Below are 21,168 nucleotides of genomic sequence, written 5' to 3'. Positions count from 1 at the left end.
TTTTTTTTTTTTTCAGCCAATCCTGATAGAAAGACATAGCCAATTTATAAGGAACAAGTTTTCTGCTGATGACTAGTGTGAAATCATTACAAGTTCTTTACTACGGAAAAAATAAGTGAGTGCATATGAAAGATGACTGGATTGGATTCTACTTCGCAGTAGTGGTGTATTTCTGCACATGATTAAGAAGTTGTATTTTATGTTTACAATTGGAGTATTGCTAGTGTGAAACCACGACAAGTGCTATTGAAGCCCGTATCATTGCGGAAACCCATTTGTTTCTATTACCCTCGTTTACGCTTATACCCACCGTCACTGAGGCGCGTGCTTCTTTCGGATGACTCACCAGCTTCCCCGTGCTTTGACTTCATTAGATAGCATTCGTGGTTTTTCGTGGCAAACTAGGACATGTTAGTTTGTGTTTTTTATACTACTTTTTTTTATGTTTTAAATACATCTGGATGCGCAAATCCTAAACAAATTGTAGTTTTTCTACCATTACTTCTGGCGGTACCCTTGAATTTTATGTATGTTGAATGGGGTAGTGGTTTGTCGCCCAGAGCAAATATTTTGGAGAAAAGTCAAATGGAAATTAAAGTAGTGTAAAAATTATATTTTTTCAACAATTATTATTTCGAAGGATGTGTCAAAACTTGACCTCCATGCCTCAAGATAGTGTTTTATCTTCTCTTAGTAATATTGATTTGCTGGTGTTAGCACTAAGTGCTATTCTGTGTAAGGTAAGTGCTAACCGTACTTAGGTGAGTGCTATTCTGTGCTTGAGCACAGGGAGGCAAAATTTTGGATTTTTTAAGAATCACAACAAAGTAATATTTAAAACTAGCAACTCGCAGAGTTCCGCGCAGGGGGAGAAAATATGTTAATGTGTGTGATTCGCTCTAATTACAGTAGATACAAATTGGCTAGCTTATCTGATTTTTTTTAAAAAGTCATTTTTTCCCACCCCCTTCCCAAGGGGTGAGGATAAGCTTAAACATCGTGAATACTGATACCGTTAAACTTAGCGACATCAAAAACTACGAATTTAATACTAATATATGTCGTTTTCAATTACTTTAAAAATTTTGGCCCCTCCCTGGGGGGTGGAGTATGACCTTGAAGTTGAATTTGATTAAAACTATTCATCTCAGCGACCCCAGAAACTGAATTCAAGTCAAATATTGATCAATTTCGATTAGTTTTAAAATGTCCTCATGTTATTCTTTTGGGACTTTGCATCTCCCCATATCTGAGCTCAGATGTGACATATTTACCTGGAACAGGTCATTAGCATCATTTCTCTGAGATGTTTAAAACTTATTAAAATTTCATTTTTCTATCTATTGTGGTTCTCGTGTTGAAAAGCGCTGCAGACAGTTCATTGTATTATTAATGTAGATGTTATTAAACCATTACTGACAGTGAATAATGTAATTTTTTTTGTCTCAGTTATCACTAGGTGTCTCACAGACGTCCGCCATGGAGAAAATTAGTCCATTTGAAATTATGTTGTAACTTTTGTAATTTGTACTACCTAAAAATGTGCTCAACAAGATCTAATATGTTTGCAAAATCACGGCTTTTTTTTTTTTTTTTGATGGGATTGTTTAGAGCACAGGGGGCGCACAATATATAAATACGAGCCTGGTTAGCACTCTTCTGTAATGATTCATGGTTTTTTAAGCATTGTAATTCATTGGTAGGGTAATGTTATCTGCTGTGCGTCTGTGTTCCGTTTTGGTTTTTGTGAGTGAATTGGTCACGCGGATTTTCTTTTACTATTTGTCCGACGTCGATATCAAAATATTAGTTTCTTCTTCTTTTTGTATGTATGTATATGATGATGTATTACGTTATTAATTTTCCAAATATTGGCATCCATTTTCTTAATTTAGACAATAATTTTACTTCGTAAATAATGCATTAATTTTTCAAGAAAAATAAGTGTTAAGTTGAAAAGTATACTCTTTCACATTTTACATACATAGATATTGTTCGCAAGGAGAAAACAGGTTTATGGAATATATTTGAACCTATTTTCCTTCAGGATATGCATGGGGAATGAATTTGAAGTTAAAACGCTTCGAGTGTGTCACTATCCATCTCAGCGATCCCGAAAATTAAGGATTGGACATTAATATCGGTCATTTTAGATTATTTTTTACCACGGTTGGCTGGTTTAAACCTTGGTTTTAACCATCTGGTTTTTTGAAAGAAACCAACTGGTTTAAACCAAGAAAGAAAAAGAGAACGAAAAATGCTTTAAATCGTGTACACTTCATGGTGACGTTCCCACATATCAAACTATCTGCATTAGTATTATCTCCTTTTCACCTTTTAATCAAGGCGTCCCATGTTCAATTCTCGGTTGAACTACAACCCTTTTTTCAACTGTAACCCAAGTAGCGGTTCGAGTGTCACTTTAAGCGAAAGTCTTCTTAACAACCTTGGTATTACATAAAGATGTGAAGCCTAAACAGACGAAACGAAACCAAATTGTATATTTCTGCTTGCCCGAATGCATGTTGTTCGCTAAAGAAGCAAAGGTTGCTTAAATATGTCGATATACATTGTCAAAATTTATCGACTGCCTACGTGGCTTCCAACATCAGCTTGGATTGGACTTTAATTTTATTTAATGATATCTACATACTAAATTTGAAATTTAATACCTCAGTTTTTGCGTACTGATTGCGATACGTTGACCTTAAAATTTTACATACAAAGCAATAACGGGATTTGCTTTGCATTTAAAGTAATAACAGGATATTCCTAATGACTAAGGCGGGAGTTTCCCGATTTATATGTAATTCTGTAATATTTTCACTTATGCAACTGTTTATCATTTTGTCCTTCTGAAATTACTCTTGATAATTACATTAACAAGTATATAAAGTTCAGTGCAATGTATTTTTATTAGGTGTCCTACGTGAGTGAGTCGGCAGACATCGCATTTATAGCCAATTAGTCCCGGTTTCGAGTGCAAATGGAGGACAATTTTCTCGGATGTAAGCCGGGATGCGGTTTGGATTCCGCTTTAAGCTTATGTGACTCCATCCAGCATAACCCCGTTGTTACGTACTAACATTAAGGTGAAACAAACTTATTTCTGTCCGTATGTATTATGAATGCATAGAGCAAATTATTTAAACCCAAAAACCTGTTTAAGCCAAAAAAAAATAAACCAAAAGACGGTTTTTTGGTTTTTCCAATAAAAACCATGGTTTTTGCCAACCCTGATTTTTACTTCACATGTCGCCTCTTATCCTCACACCTATGCCGGTGGAAGATGAATTTGTTCTAAATGGCCTTGGGAGTGTTACTATTCATCTCAGCGACATCGAATAGTGAACACTAATATCGGTTGTTACCGATTATTTTTACATGCCATGCTCCTCACTAATTCTCTCTTCCCGAAATTATGTTAAGTTTTCCCGGGATCCACGCATATACCTAAGGTTGTCAAGATCGGTGCAGCAGTTTGAGTTAGTCGTCAAACATATCTCTATACGTCATCCCGTTCCTTGCCCAAAATATTGAGCCATAGTGGCTCAGTGGTAGATCGTTCATCTTTGGTGCATGGGGTCCCGGGTTCAAATGCTGCTGCCGCAAAGTGAACTTCGTGGTGGTCAAACATCGTGTGCGTGGGTTTCCTCGGGGTTGTTCCACTTCCTTCATTCCATCATTTCATTCATTTCTCATCATCACCGTCTCCTTTAGCCTAGCTGACATGGCCGTCAGACGTAAAACTCAAAGATTTCATTTTTTACCCCAAAATATGCTAAAAACCGAAGTTAGACCAGGTACCAATCATGAACCAGAAATTATAAAAATCGAAGTTAGTTGTCAATCAAATTTTTACATGTACCCCGCCTCCTTGTCAAAAATATGCTAACAATGTAATTTAGGTCTGAGTGCACTCATGTTCCAAAAAATCATCCAAATCTGTACAGCGATCTAATAGGAGGTAGCGAACATACATCGTGACATTCATATATATATATATATATATATATATATATATATATATAATATACAGGGTGGACCATTTATCTGGAACATCCGTGATAGCGGAGAAACCAGAAGACGGAGAAAAGCGAAACTTTGCATGAAGCAACTATAAGGAGGGGGATATCGTTCTACATATTAAACACCACCACCCAAGCCCTTGTAACTTCGTTGCTGTTCATTCAAAACAAGTTATACCACGACCGTAGTATCCAACGCTAAGGTACTTCCAGTGTACGTTGTCTTGTCCATTTCCGTTGTGCTGTATGTGTGATAGGGGCTTCCAAACTTTGGATGTTTGTGATATAATATCCTTAGATTGCAACACTGAAGTTTTATTTTAAGTTTTCGTTTCACATGTTGATTTGAAATATGTAATAATATGACGTAGTGCCATTTGAAAAAATATAACTTTATACTGGGTGGTGGTGTTTAATACGTAGAGTGATATCCCCCCTCCTTGTATTTGCTTCATGCAAAGTTTGGCCTTTCTCCCTCTTCTGGTTTCTCCTCTATTATCAGGGATGTTCCAGATAAATTGTTCACCTTATATATATATATATATATATATATATATATATATATATACATACAAAGGGCATTCAACAGGGTTTGCATAGATGGTTTTAATATTGTTATTAGTTGCAATATGATGAAATTTTAGGCGAACATACTTTCATCATTTGGCTACAAGACTGTTACTCAATGTAGCCTCCATTTGCTGTGACTCGTCTCGTCCAACGTTCTTTCCATGCCTTAAAATACACTTTGGAAAAATTCAGGTGGCTCTCTTGACTTTTGCACCATCGTTTCACACAAGAAATGAGGCCTTGTCAGTGTCGAATGTTTTCCCTCGCAGGTGAGCCTTCAGACGACCAAATAAGAACGGTACAGGACGTTTGGGCGCCACCATTTGGGCGCGGACGTTTCGGCGCTGCCGTTTGGGCGGCGGACGTTTCGGCGCGAAGCCGTTTAGGCGCCAGACATTTGGGCGCGAGGCATAGTAAAAATCACAATTTACGAAATATAAAGTAAGCTAGGCACTGAAAACTAAGCGCGAATCAAGATATATACATTTCCTACACTTCTATCTTTATCTCACCTCATTTATTTATCTATTTTCTATCTTATTTATTCATCTAAATTAAATTGTTTAATGCGTTTATGGCATTTGTTGCCTAACCTCGTCATGGATTGATTTTTCCCTTGTTCACGATTCTTGTACTTCTGATCCAATTTTTGTATTATATAAGAAAGCTAGGAAATGGAGGAGTCAGACGAACTGTTAATAATTTTCTTAATGTTAATTAAAACATATTGATTTAATTTTTGTATTTTTTAAAAAAGTTAATAATTACATACTTATGAATATTAAAATTTGCTTTCTTTCGTATTACGTTTGCCAAACTCTTCTCTTCCTTAAGTCCAATAAAGAACTACCAATAAAAGATTTCCGCGCAGTCGAGCTGAGAGAAGTGGCCTCGCGTAGCGTAGTCGCTAACGCTCTCGCCTTCTGTGCGAGCGGTCCCGGGTTCGATTCCCGGTAGGGGCACTCGGTCGAAAAAGTGTAACACGCTCTTTCAGGTCGGCCACCCTGAATGAGGTTTTCCTCATTCACACCAAGCAAATGCCGGGGTGGTACCTAATTTATAGGTCCAGGGCGCTTCCTTCCTTCCCCAATCCTTTCTTCCTTTCCTTTCCCGGATAGTATGTACCCTCAAACGTGACGGGCTAAATGGCCTTATATGCCGAGACCCCAGAAATCTAAAAATCCTAATCGAGTTGAGGGAAAGCTGTTAATACAAGGTGTCTAAGACATTGAGTTTAAGAACTGTAATATGCTGTATTTCTGGTATCACTTTTTTTTTTTTATTAACATTCCAATATAAAAATCAAAACTTAACACACTTTTTTTTCGTCCCATTGTAAGCATTTAATCTGCACTAAAGAAAGTGGCGAAAGGAAAAAAAAGAATTATTTCAAAGTGAAAAATAATAGTTAAGTGTACATATATTGGTCATTTAGCCACTAAAAATGTGTTTGACATTCACACTTATTGCATAACTACAGTAGAAGTCCTGCTTTAAGTTTTTTTAATGGAATAGGCTCACTATGTACGTAATGCAGTCAATCATATCTAGTCTGGTCTACTTACCTTTGGCTTGAAAAGTTATCAAATAAAAAGCATACTTAACTTTGGTTGAAATTTAAATTTACAAAATTTAATTATTAATTCAGTTTTTAGAGTTTTCAAATTTCAGTATTTCTAGTATGTCAAACAAAATCCAGTATAATTCAAGGACTTCCACTACAATAGACACCTTGTGATATCTTCATTCAAACTTAGTACTCAGCGCCTAACATAATGACTTTTTAATTTAACTCGCGCCCAAACGTCTGGCGCCCAAATGGCTTCGCGCCCAAACGTCCAGTGTCCAAACGGCGGGGCCCAAACGTCACGTACCGAATAAGAAGTAGTCCAATTTGTGATCCCCATAAATCAGAAGCAACTTCCTATGAATTGATATGGGTGATCCGTCGTGGGTTTTGAACAGGAATTTGATTACCGACCTTCGTCGGATCATGATGTCTGCTCCAGTGTCCATTGTGGTTTGCCTGTGAACAATAAGAAACGACAATTATTACAATTTTGAAGCCAAAGGATCAGAGTATGTTCATCATATTTCAATTAATAGAAATATTATCCATAAGTAGAAGGTTTGCTTTGTTTATAATTAAATACACACTAATTATTTGCTGAGCAAAACCATATATTTTAATTAAAAATTATGTACGTGTTACAGTTTCACCAACTAACTTTTTGGCTTCAGCAGACACTGTGAGATACAGGATAACTGTACAATCTTATATACATACAACAGCTGAGACATCTTTCTTCTGATTGGCTCCTGGCAACAGCAAATTCCCTTCAAGAATAGTTATTTGAAAATTCCTTTAATTGTTGCTAATAACACAAAATGATGATCTTAACTAAACTAATTTAAACTAACAATTAATTAACTAAAATAATTATATAATTTAATATGAGTCCCTCACAATATGAGTGAAATAAGTAGCGAAGAGCAGCGCCTTCAGTGTTGGCTATGTCAATACTCAGGCCAGCTGACATGTCCCTTCTTACCTAAATTAGGAAATGTAATCACGACTGTCATCACAATCAGTTTAGCGATCCGCAAAACTATGAATTTGACACTAAATCGGTCATTTTGGATATGTTATTATTCTTCCTTACCCGTCGTGACGGTGGAGGGTAAACTTGATCCTGAACGACACTGGGATTTCACTATTAATCTCACTGATCTCGAAAACTATGGATTTGATACTAATATCCGACGTCCCGAGTATTTATTCTTGTCTTTTAAGAGGGATGTGGACACACCTCCCTTTGATCCTTCTAGACTGAAAAGCTTCCTTGCACCATAGTGTTAACCTAATCGTCTTTTGTTTTAATATCATCCATCAACTGTAGCTTCTTTCATGATACATTTCCGTCTCAGCCAATAGCCTAACCAGTTTATCTTCCCCTTTTTTAAGTACCCCTCAAGTTTTTCTTTTCTGTTATTTTTTGTAACACACTTTCACTCGTTTTCCGTTCGACCAGCTAATTATCTCCAATCTTCTCCACACCCACATTTCGTAAGCCTTTAATCTTTTTTCATTGCTTTTGCACAATATCCATGTTTCTTCTCCATAAATTACGATACTCTACACGAAGCGTTTTATGTTTTTTTTTCTTCACACTATTCGAAGTAACTATTGGAAGACTAGATTTTTCTTCTTTTCTTTCGCCATTCCTACTATTGCTTTTATTTCATGTATGAATGTGGTAAACTTGTAAGTCCAAGATTTCGGTCCAGTGGAATTGTTTTCGGAAATTATTTAGTTCATTTTATAGAATATTGGCTATTATATTATACATTTTTATTGAAGTGCTAGTAATTTTACCATGGTTAGCGTGTTTCTAGTTAGTACTCTTTACATTTATCTTACTACTGTATATGGAATCAACCCTACGTACGTAATAGTGAAATATGTATGTACGTGGGAGTCCGTAGTTTTTTAAACTTTAATTGATTATTAGTGTTCTTCTGTTTGACTAAAAGATCCTTTGCCCTTATATAATTATCACGAGTATTTATTTTGTATGGCCTAATTTCGTTTTCATTATTATTACTTTTCTGTACACTACAAATATTCCACCATTTTGCCTGATGCCTTTCTTCTTACATTCTGTTTTGTAGAGTCTGTCCTTGATGTCTCTACGTTCCTGACCTAATACTCTATTGAACTGTCCATACCTTTTTAGCTTCTAAGAAATTATTCTCCTCAAAATTATAACAAATGTTCAAAATATTGCCCCTGAACTTCAGTATAGATGTGACATCGCTGAATTAATGGTGCACGGACTCGAGTCATAATACCAATGAGTCTGCAATACAGCCCCATGCAGCAATAATACGAGAGACTAGATCCTCATTTGAATGTACGGTGCAAGGTACAGAAGATGTTTTACATGTTCCCACAGTAAGAAATCGAGAGGTCGTGGTGGCCAAGGACTTTCAGATCCATCGCTCTCCGGATGTTTCATTTAGATATGCACGAACAAGTTGCGCGAAATGTGCAGGTGCTCCATCATGCTGCAAGTACATTTACTGATAGATAATTAATGGAACGTCTTCGAACAACTCCGGTAGCGTGTCTGTTAAAAATCATCTGTAAATGTCTGCATTGAAGCGTGAATGCAAAAGATATGGTTCAATTATATGATTGTTGGGAATATCAGCCCACACACTGACACTGAATGTATGCTGATATTATTATTTTTTCGTTGCATACATACGAATTCCGGTAGTTGTATACTCTTTACCGGGTAAACATGATACTGGTTCCGTTAGTTCTATACTTTTCCCGCTTCATCTGTAAAAAGAAAAAAAAAACCGAAAGGATCTGTGGATATTAATTACGCTGTTCCAAAGACCACTGGGCAGATTCCATCCTTGGGATGTCTGCTAGTGTTATTGATAAGACTCTTTGAGGATGGCATGGATGAAGTTGTTGTTTATACACAGCTCTTTGCACACTTCTTGGGATGTGCCAATGAATTTTCCAGTTGCCGGGTACTGGTAGACGGACTATGTGTCACTTAACGCAACATTTCCGCTTTAGATTCCACAGATCGTATTGTTCTTCTGCGCCCTGTGTTGTATTTTCGAACATTGAAAGGAAGATCCTGATTCTCTTAGTGTCTGGTCGAAGTGCGAGAAGAAATGATGAGGGACATGCCTATTAGGATGTCTCCGTTGATAATATTGTCCTGCTTCCGTATCATTTCCTCATGTTTCACTATTGGCTAAGTAGATATCGGTGAGTTCTGGAAAACTAAAACGATGAATCTCACTCTGAAATAAAAAGCCAGTACACTTTTTACATTTGGATTTTTCGAGTACACTGCTCTTATAGTACACTATTTGCTACTAATAATGAAATACTGGAAACTAGAAGAGAAAAGAACAGTAAATCAGCAGCATTTTATTTCACACTCTTACTCATTTGGCAGAGGGAGATGAATGAAACTCAGTCACTAGGTTTGTGTTTGCACGTTAGAAACTTGCATACCTAACATATCATGTACTTAAAGAACAATTTAAACCGAAAGTACGAGAGTAAATCGGAAAATCAACTTTCCCTGACAGCTATGGATACGTCTGTTTAAGCAAGATAGATACTGTGAAAATACTGGGCAAGGCTTACTTTATGTATGCACATAAAAACCAAAGACATTGGTCAATTTTTCACAACGCTTTACATTTAAAAACCTCTCTTGCGGCAAAAAACTCTGTCCTACAGAAGGAAGTAATTCTTTCATGTCTTCAATATTGATTTCAAAGTGCCTTTAATGCCGGAAAGAGATGTAAGTCGCTGGGCTCAGGGTCGAGACTGTACGGCGGATGGGCAAGGATCTTCCAATCGAGGGTCGCAAGTTGGTTTTGTGTTACCACCACCGAGTGTAGTCAGTTTCACATTGTCTTCCCAAAGGCGAACGTCATATTTAAGACTAGTCACTTCTTGCAAATAGCAAACTCTAATTTTCTCAGTGTCTGACAATACCATTCAGCATTGGTTGTTTCAACCTCCATACTTGCCAACCGGACTGAGGCGCTCATCCGAACTTTCTGTCAGCACTACGAAAGCGCTATATGTTGGATCTTGGTCATATATCACCAGATGACGTATAGATGGTTCTCGCATTAGACTTAAATATTCTTTGTCTCATTACTTTACGATTTCTCGGGATAAAAGGAGGGTCAAGTTATTTACCGACTTTCCCTCCTAATTCAAATATTCAGTGTAAATTGTCCAATATGTATAATGAAGGATTACAGGTTCAATTCTATTGAATGTAAATTGATGGTAGCCAGTGTCATGTTGTCAAATATTCTCGTAACTGTCACATTTTTTTCTTTTTAACCCTTTAATTGGAAAGCATTGGTAGCATTACCATTAAAATATTTAGTTTGCTTTTATGGTTATGGTTGATTTATGAAACCATGTTTTCCTATCATAATTTCGTAATTTTTGAAGTATTTTTGCACTTTGATTACAAGATCCAGTATGTTTATTTCAAAGCAACATCACCATAAAATAGGTTTTATGTGTAGTTGCTGAGCAGCATTGCCCTATTATGGTCAAGTATCGTAAGAATACTCTCAGTAATTAGCAACAGTTTTGATGAAATATTTTCCTACAGAGCAAGAAACTACAAATAAACAAATAAATAATAATAATAAAAAGAACTTTCGCGGAACGTAGGAGATAAAGCTTCTACAATACTAAATTTCACTGTCCCCTGGTGACGAAGATTAGAAGCATCTAAAGTTGCTACCCGCAAATCATGTATATGAATATTGTATGAATGTAATAATGCCAATTAAATTATCACTGAAGTTATAATTCTTGCGGATAACGCAATAGAATGCGATCTTGCTTGAGAGCAACTGTGCCAAATGAAGGGTTAATTTAATCATGGCGTACGCCACTGCAAACTATTAGTGAATACATTCTGAAGGCAAATTATGTGATATCCCCTACTAGACCCATTTCTATGTGTTATGAAGGCTTAATTATAATTTTACATGTAGTATTGCTAACACTCCCTTATTGTGTTCCCAACATAGCGTCATAAGTCGAAATCCAGTTCCAAGGAATACCATGCAAGTTATTCACACCAATTCTTTCCAATTCTACAAATCGTCTTGACAAGACAGCGACCGAAGAATTACTTTTCTCTACATGACGTAATGCTGTAGCTGATAAATAGTACATTTTAGTAAGGTATGTGTGATAGTGACAGTTTTGTGCAGAACTTTCACTATCTGGACGTTTCAAGTTCTTTTCTTACTTTTGGTCTGTCCTTATATGTACTTGAAATAAATTGGAAACATTTCATCCACATTTATAATATCAACGTCTTAATAGCGAAATCTGAACGAACCAAATCACTTTTAATAGAGTTACAATTTCGACAATTTATTATTACCCGTTTTGGCCAATTATTATTACCGTAAAATAACGTTGAATTAGCGATAAGTAGTCTAAATTTGATAAACATTCGTTCAACTTATAAACTGTTACACACTAGAAACCAGGATGTCACATATATTTTTTTTGCCGATACTGTATAAGAGTTTTCGTACTTGATTTGTGTTCATTTCTATAAAATGACCAAATATGTTACTCCAAATCATTACATTGCTGTAGCTTATCAGTCGATGTGAGAAAACTGGCAGTGATGTATGCAAATTTAGGACATTTGAAATTTGGACTTTGAACGTGAATCTCGTATCAGCGCGTGGTCATTTTACGACGTAAATGTATTCAATAACATTATATCAGTGTATGTAAATATTACTCAAGTGACTTGATTGTAAGCATTCATAGTATAGCCCCTCGTGTTGGACTGTCTGGAGCTATCTTCCTGCCAGTTCCTCGATTTCACATTCGTACTACGTTTTGCCTTTAGAGGCAAAGAAATGTCATGGTTTTTTTCACCGTCTGCTGGTTGGTGTAGCATCTGAATTGCGTAATGGTCAAAAACAGGTAGTAATCCGACGGTGCAAGGTCATGACCAACAATGCCAATTTCTTGAATTTTTTGCGTTTTTCGACCCGAATGTAGGTTTGCGGTATCTTTTGCAGCAAGACGCGCTTGCGGTTCAGCAATGCAGGATACTTTTGGGGTAGTGAAGCATATATTCGCTGCAATTGTTCGAAATAAAGGTAGACATTGATGATACAGCCGTTAATAATGAATCACGTAGAAACCTGGAGGATCACGTAACAGCCTTGTGTGAAATTTGGTTGAGATAGGATTAACGGTATGGCCTAATCGAAAAAGCACTTTTTCGGTGTTTATGGGACATGAAACGTGTAAATCCGTTGAAATGTCGAATTCGATTTCTTTTTTTTCACGATCACCAAACTTTCTTCTTTCCTTTCATCACTCAAAAGTGAAAAGTGAGGGTGTCTATCGCTCACGAAAATGTCACGAGATCAGAAAACTGTCATGGAAGTCAAGAAATTTATCTTTGAAGTCACGATTTTTTTTTATCTGTACAAATATAAGTAGAGATTGGAAAATTTTGTTCTATGAAACGTCACCCCCCAAAATGATTATGGTCGGCTTTAGTCGCTACCAAATCGCAAGCAAAGCACTGTTCTATCGCATACGTGAAAATTCGGTCTAATTCGCACTCAAATTCGCTCTTGACACTGTCCTTCAACTGGCATCATTGAGCAGTGGCGATACAAATCGCATCGCATCGCCGAAACCACCTACGCATCTAAACAGTGTATTCAACTGTGAGAAGACCAAGTTTTTATCGCTCCAGGAAACAACCTTTGAAAGTAGAGATAAGATAAAAGTAAAGAATATAGGTACTGTTATTAGTTTTCGAATGTTACAAAATTTTAGGGTTTGGGAAAGAAAAGGTCACGAAAAAGTCACGAAATTTCATTTTGGAATTTTAGTAGACACCCTGATAAAGAAGAGCCAGTATAAGTGTAATAATAAATAAATAACGAATAGCAATATGAGTGAAATAAAAATATCGAAAAGCAACGCTCAAATGTCATAGGGTTTGTAACCAATCGGCTTGACGATCCAGAAAACTATTGACTCGACACTGTTAGTCATTTTATACGCCTCCCAACTCCCATGTCGATGAGGGGATAACGTTGAATTTCGATAGTGCCTAGAATGTTACTCCTCATCTCAGAGACCCTGATAAGTGCGAATTTGACACTAACATCAGTCATTTTAAACATTTTTCACGCATCCCAAACCGCTATAACGATAGGGGCTAAAGTTGAACTTCAACGGCGTCATTAGTGTTCCTATTCATCTCAGCGACTACAAAAACTATGAATTTAACACTAATATTGATCATTTTAAAATTTTATGCACCCCAAACCGCCATGATGGTGGGAGTTAAAATTGTAATTAAACGGCATCAATATTGTTGCTGTTCATGTCAGCGACCCCGAAAACTATGAATGTAACACTGATATCCGGTGTCCCGGGCATTCATCTCCTTTTATGTATACATTTGATCCTCCGTAATCCCCCGTGTCGAAATTCGAAAAAGGAACTTCGCAGGGGATTAGATCTGGTGAAGATTTATCCTTGTACAATCAGCGGCAAAAAACCTGCAACATAATCATGTAAGTTTATTGTGAAATGACGAAGTCTTTTGCTCCAAAATAAGTGTTCACGGGAGGACGCCGAGGTTTATCCTGGCGTGATTCGTGCCACTTAGACGTTATGTTGATTCCCTGTGCTGTTAGGCGTAGTATCACAATAAACTTACATTCTCATGTTGCAGGTTTTTTGCCGCGGATTGTACCAAATGTGGTTTCTCTACGTCACTCCTTTATATGGCAAAAGCTGATGGCAGATACACGCATTTTTTAATTATTATTATTAAAGTTGTGCGTTATAATCTTTCCAGTGTAGGTAATAAGTTAATGGTTCTGTGATCACTGCATTTCTTTCTTTGCTTTTTCCTAAATAATGTAACTATTGTGAGATCTAGAAAATCCTTTGGTCATTCTCTACTCAGGTAGATCTTCTTAATTCTGAATCAGCATTTTCATTGCATTGTCCCTTAATCCCTTGAGCTAGTCCGCTGATATTTCGTTGTCTCCATTGACCTTTCTTCTTCTCATATCTTTGATGGCTTGTATTGCTTCACTTTTCAGTATACTGGGTCCTTTGTCTTCTTCATCTACTTCTTCTGCTTCGATTACAATATCTCTTGGGCCGTTCTTCTGGCCATATAGATCCTTCGTGTATTCCTCCCTGTTCCTTAGAATTCTTTGATGACTAGTGACTACGTGACGTGACGTTCGATTGCAAAAATATGTGTACTTTTCTTACTTCTTCTACCCATTTCCTGTGCTTTCTGACATCAGATCATATCTGGTACGGCGTTGAAGTGTCCGTGGTTTTCATCCTTCATCATCTTGGACATCTCTTCAGTTACCCATGGTTTTCTTGGTACTCTTTCCATCTTCCGAATGTTATCACTGAGTATATATGACAGAATCTGCTTAACCTTTCCTTTCCCCAGTTTTCTTTAACCCTACCTACTGTAGCATCTATTGCTTAGAATTTTTCTTCTATCTCTTCTTTCACACTACTGTTCGTACTTTTTAGTCGCTAAATTCCATTTTCGATTTTTCTCCCATTTTTCTTGATTGACTAACCAGGTTTGCACCTCCACCACTAGGAGATTGTAGTCGGAATCAATGTCCACTGCTGGTAATGTCTTAACATCCCGTACCTATTCCTGAAATGTTGTTCGGCCAGAATATAATCGATTTGGTAGCGTCTTTTATCTCCAGAACTTTTCCACATGTACCGTAATCGGCATTTCTCGAAGAAGGCTTACATATTCAGTGATACGTGTGCCCGGACATCTTAAATCACGTATTTAAATCCTACCAAATCATGTTGCCTACAGAAGTCGATCAGCATCTGTCCCCTGCATTTCTTCTGCCTAATCCAGATTAATGTTGTTAAGGCTTGGAAAAAAAACAGAAATTTTGGGTTAAAAAAAGTTTTTTAACCGATTTTTCCCGAGCTTGCAAAAAGAAGGAAAATATGGGAAAAATTAAAATTTTCGAATATTTTACTACATTATGCTTTTAAAATGAAAACTATTTTATATTTACTAGTCTACAGTTAAGATCATGTTTCTTGTATTAGAAAAGGGAAATTTTACGCCAACAAATATATGTGCAACACTCGTTTAAAGTTAGCACCGTAAAAGAATGGAGTTGCGGCTACAAAAAATACGAACATATAATCCTAGTTAGAGTAATTAATATAAACGCATTTAAATTATCTTAAGCAATCTTACGAAGTTCCTGCTTTATGACAGAAGTCTTAAAATCGGAACCAAAGTCATTTTAGTTAATATGTTAAAACCAAATATATATTTTATGGAAATACGTATCTTCCTTGTGCTGTCTAAAATTTCCTGAAATTTTGAACCCATTAGAAAAAATCTTTTGTTCGGAAATATTGGCAAAAACCGGAAAATATTTCAAAACTATTTCTTCGTCTGATGTTAATCTTACTTGCTGTAACGTATCTGCAGCTTATAGGCCCATACAATGTGTTTCGCTAGTAGGAAAAATACTTAAAGAAACAAGTTTTAATTTTACTTTTTAGTTTTCTGTTTTTTTAAAAAAGGTCCCTCTTTATTAGATCTATTTGTAAATTTTTACAAACACACATACACCGCACAAGTGCCTAAATTTGAGCAGTGAGAAATCTATGAAAAAAAATAACATGTGAAACATATGTTGGTTATTATTCAAGACTAGCAGAATACCCGTTCTTCGCACGGAGATAATACATTTGATTTTGCACATAAAGGCACCAAAACTGTTACCAATGAACTTAGGGACCCCAAAAACTATAAATTCAATTCTAATACCGGTCTTTTTCAATTATTTTTACGTGTCACCCACCTGCTTTAAGAGTACTAATTGGGGCTGTGTCCGGATTTCAACGGCAAAGGAAGTGTCACTGTTCATCTCAGCAACTCCGAAAACTATTTGGTCTAGGAATTAATTCGTGCGGTTGGTGCGCACACATTGAAGCTGTAGTACAAACACAAAATACATAAATACCTTAAGAAAAATATTGTTCATCGCTAGCCACCACTTTCGCCCATCTGTCAGGCAATGTACGGATTCCGTGGCGAAAGAAGTCCTCATCCTTGGAAGCGATCCAGTCAGAGACCCATGTTTCGATATCTTCTGAAGAAGTAAACCGCTGTCCAATCAAATCGTTGTTCATGCAATCGAACAAGTAGTAGTCCGAAGGAGCAACGTCTGGTGAATACGGCGGGTGGGATAAAACTTCCCATCCGACATTTTCTAAATAGGTTTTGACCGGTTTTGCGACATGTGGGCGAGCGTTATCATGTTGAACAATAAGTTTATCATGTCTGTTCTCCCATTCTGGTCGTGTTCTGGCCAGAGCTTGCTTCAAACGCATTAATTGTCGTCGATAACGTTCTCCATTCATAGTTTCACCCGGTTGCAGCAGCTCATAGTACACCACACCTTTCATATCCCACCATATGCACAGCATAACCTTTGCACAGTGAATATCTCGTTTTGGTTGTGATGGACCTGGTTCACCTGGTTTCACCCAGGCCTTTTTTCGTTTAGGGTTCTCGTAATGGATCCACTTCTCATCACCTGTGATAATTCGATGCAGAAACCCCTTTCTGCTCTGTCGTTGAAGCAGCAATTCGCAAATGGTCTTTCGTCTTTCAACGTCTCTGTCTTTCAATTCATGTGGGACCCAATGTGACATCTTTTGAATCATTCCCATGGCTTTCAAGCGTTTGGAGACTGTTGTTTGATCAACGCCTAATGCTGCTGCAAGTTGTTCCTGCGTTTGACACGAATCCTGCTCGAGCAATGCTGTCAATTCTTCGTCTTGAATTTTTTTTTTGGCTGTCCAGCTCGCTCTTGGTCTGCCAAGCCGAAATCACCACTTCTAAACCGTGCAAACCACTTCTGACACGTTCGCTCAGCTAGAGCATGGTCACCATACACTTCCACCAAAATACGATGACTTTCAGTCGCACGTTTCTGCATGTTAAAGTAATGCAGCAGGACACCCCGCAAAAACACTTTCTCAGGCACAAATTGCGCCATGTTCACTTAACTACAAACTGGTGTTGTTGACGCTTTAATCCACTGCCCTATACTACGAACGATACGCGATGACAGGGGTTTGCAACACATGTGTGGATACACGGAACTGTGGGACGCTCCGTTCGATGCGCCATCTCTTGTCCACCCGCACGAATTAATTCCTAGACCAAATATGAATCCGACACTAATGTTGGCCATTTTCGCTCATTTTAAGATATCTCCCTTCTCCTTGCCCCCAAGTTGTGGGGATGAATTTGGATTTAAACTGCGTCGGAAGTGTCACTGATTATCTCAGCGACCACAAAAACTATGGATTCGACGCTAATATCGGTCATTTTCAATCATTTTTATATACAGCTATCTCTTCTTCCCCAACTTGCGGGCCTGAATTTGGAATTAAACGGCATCGAAAATGCCACTGCTCATTTCAGCAACTCCAAAAACTATGAATATATATATATATACCTCCTCCAATTTGCGGGGATGAATTTGGATTTAAACGGCATCAAAAGTGTCACTGTTCACCTCAGTGACCCCAACAACTATGGATTCGACACTATTCTTCTTCTTTTTTTTTTCTATTTGTCATTTTCGATATATCTCCTCCCTTCCTTTCTCCAAGTTGCACCTTCAAAGTGAAATGATAGAAACCGTCCCAGGCCGGAACTTCATCTATGTTACATATTTTATGGAGATCGGTCTGGTGGGTCAAGGCAAATATAGCCACTTTCATTAGATAATTTGTCGCGCTAGAAAACAGGTATTTGTTTACATACAAAATTTTGTACATAAAGTTTATATAAAAGTCTATATTCGAATATTAAATAATAGTAATTATATGTTTTAGTGCATGAGTGTTAGTGAAATTTGCCTACTGCTGTCTCTTTTAACAAGTAATTTGGTTAAAATTAACATAATTGCAACAAATCAAAGAAGAGTTTCATTCCAGAGCCCGATTTGTTGCCCGATTTTTTTCACGCGTTCGAAAAGAACGATTCCATTACTAGTAAATTTAACCTAATACATAGATTTTTTTATTTTCGCAATTTTTCCGGAAAGAAATCGGAAAAAACTGTTTTTTACCAACAGGTTCAAAATTTCTGGATATTTTACAACACTAATCCAGACAAATCCACTATTTTATCAGATCCTTTCCCCACACACGTGAATTTAATTATTAAGATCTTGTATACTGAAAGTGTTATCAGTAGAGACACGATTTTGTGGTAAATAAAAATTTGCAATTCCGTTATAAAAAATACGCGTAAAGCGGGATAACTTCGTGAATAAAAATTCAATGTAAGAAAACTATTTTCCTTGGCAATTACAATTAGCTACCTTTTATTTCACCTTAATTTCCATTCATCAATCACCATGATATGAGTTTATGTATGCATGTCTATATCAAACAATATGAGAATTTTAGAAAAATTACACTAAGCATCCTCACTGAATAAAAGTATCATTTAAAGAAAATACACAGAGAGAGAGAGAACATTAATAGAAAAAAATAACTTTAGTGTTCACAGTTTACTTCTGCAAATAACACTTAAGCATTGTTTCAATGTTTTCTGGTGTTAAATTTCTTTTGTCGGTAAGTATGGCATTGTAAGAAGAGCGAGCCCTCTCCACATCAACATTCGAAACTGATATGTACACTCATGTCCAAAATGATTGTCGCATATCTATAACTGTCTTTTTGTAAGACATAATTTGATAATGCTTTTGTAGGATACTTTTAATACTGATAATATGTGTATAATCGGGAAATGAATATTTGTGGTAAATTTCATAGGGAAAGAATTATAAATACGAAAATTAGTATAAGTGAAACAAAATGCTGCTAAATGAACAAGAAAGTTTTATTTTCGTTTTATTGTTCTTATTTACTGCTCTTTTGACATGAAGTGTGTCACATACATGTCTTTGCCGATTATACACATACTAAAAATGTAAAAAAAAAAAACCGGGGCAAATTCGGTAACAAATTATATTCCCTCAACAACATATCGACATGTGACAATCATTTTGGACAGAAGTGTACATTAGTTGAATACACACTCCAGCGATTTCTGAATGCTCATTTAACATACCGCGCAACACTCTTTCCACACTATCCACTTCACCCGTAGATACCGTTTGGAGCTCGCATGTAAAATTTCAAAAATTCATGGTGGTCTGTTTTCTCAAAAATGAGAATTTCCATCACATTGCGTTGAAAAATTGTCACCTTTGAGTAAATTTCGTCTAATATGGGGACTTGTTGCAAATTTCGCTAATTCGACAGAATTTCGCGTTTAATCGCAAGTGTTATATGGCCTAACAAATGGTGAAAAAGTATATATTTTAGGTACACAATGTTTTCGCACAAAACGGATACATTTTGCGTTTTCGCGTGTCACCAAAAAATCGTATCTCTAGTTATCAGTCTTAACTCCATTGTTGTTACGTACTTCATATGGTGTTTCTTTAGCGATCATTGGATGAAACATTTCTTTCTCTCTTTTATCCTATTGAAAACTCGTATAATACTCACATCCTACTTGGAATATTCCGAATACATCCAAATTAAATATGTTCTTTGTAGAAATTCTCTTTAATGAATTCGTAAGTTTCTTTTGTAAGTGCAGGGTTATCACAGATATTCCACCATCTTTCAGTTCAGTGTACGGTATTCTGTTATTTATAGTACCGATGTCCGTGCTCTTTGCTTCCATTCTCCGTAGAAGTGAACTGTCTTATCAACAGGCTTTCACTTTATGTCCACATAAATTCTTGAATTACTTGCATATTTGTATTACATTTTCTACTTCGTCCTTTAATATCTGACACCCTCCGTCGTGGTTCAGGTTTTTTACGTTTCACATTCGTGTTCTTTAGATCTAGCACCCTTGCGTAAACACATACGCCTTTTATTGTATCCGGTGGGGAGGATAGCATGTTTAAATGAAATTTAGAGCTATATCAGCGGTAGATTACTGCTAAAAGAATCGCCTATGGCAAATCAGTGTAAATGGGAGTAGCCAAATAAAGAGCATCCCCAGAGAAGACAGCAATTCTTCCAGTTGTCAAGTTTGGGGAAATCATTGATATGATACATTGATTCTAGGTGTGTACAGAGTGATTTTAACAGGTGAAATACCCCGAAGAGCAAGACTCCTTCTTCAGACTGGGATTTAGCATAGAATAGAAAATTCTGGCTGGTAGAGAAAATTACCAAGAAACAGTTGTAAAGTGTATTTTATGGATCTTCCCATAGTGGTAAAATATTACCTAGATATGGGAAATTAGTCATGTGTTTTAACCTTTCACGCTTCTATAGTTAATAAGTCTACTTCATTCCAATCACCATAGCTTTTGTATTTTTAACTTATTTTCATCTTTAACTCTTATTCTTCAAAACTTTTTATGTACTTTTCTAATGGTTTGTTAATTTTAGATTCAGCTTTCGCAATAAGAGTCGTATCATGTTCAAACTTAATTCTTCTGCGAGTTCAGTAATTTTTATTGTTGTTGAAATAATAATCAGACTTGCGGACAAGTTAGCTTCTAAACATGCTAAACTACAAATTCATGTATTTATAAGTTATAGGTTATGTTACTTGTGATCGTTTTGCTATGAAATACCGTATTACACGATATAAGCTTTCTAAGCTTAAAAGGAAAAAGAAATCCTTTTGAGAAAAGGAATAATTGACGAAACGCTATTATGTTTTCAATACGAGATCTTATATAAAGGGAAAACTTGAAAGAAGTAAACATGCATATTAAATGAGCGAAATAAATATCACAATGTCTTGAGTTTTTCCGTCGTTCTGAAAAGTACCCGAATGAAGTGACAAAGAAGGGGCACGCTATTTACTTTCTCAAGCGAGCATTCAAAAGAACAGGGTTATCGATT

The 21,168-nt window shown here is 36.5% G+C and overlaps 1 protein-coding gene and 1 non-coding gene across 3 annotated transcripts in view; both read left to right on the top strand.

Moving 5' to 3' along the window:
* Window positions 1-21,168, top strand: part of sp3 (phosphatidylinositide phosphatase spermathreecae) — a 240,709-nt gene that overhangs the window by 4,449 nt on the left and 215,092 nt on the right. The window lies entirely within an intron of this gene.
* On the top strand, window positions 5,487-5,560 carry TRNAR-UCU (transfer RNA arginine (anticodon UCU)). Its single transcript has one exon. It is a non-coding gene; the product is annotated as a tRNA-Arg (tRNA).

Source organism: Thermobia domestica, chromosome 12, assembly GCF_964235325.1.
Source record: "Thermobia domestica chromosome 12, izTheDome1.hap1.1, whole genome shotgun sequence".
Taxonomy (NCBI): domain Eukaryota; kingdom Metazoa; phylum Arthropoda; class Insecta; order Zygentoma; family Lepismatidae; genus Thermobia; species Thermobia domestica.
This window is presented reverse-complemented; position numbering and strand designations above follow the sequence as displayed.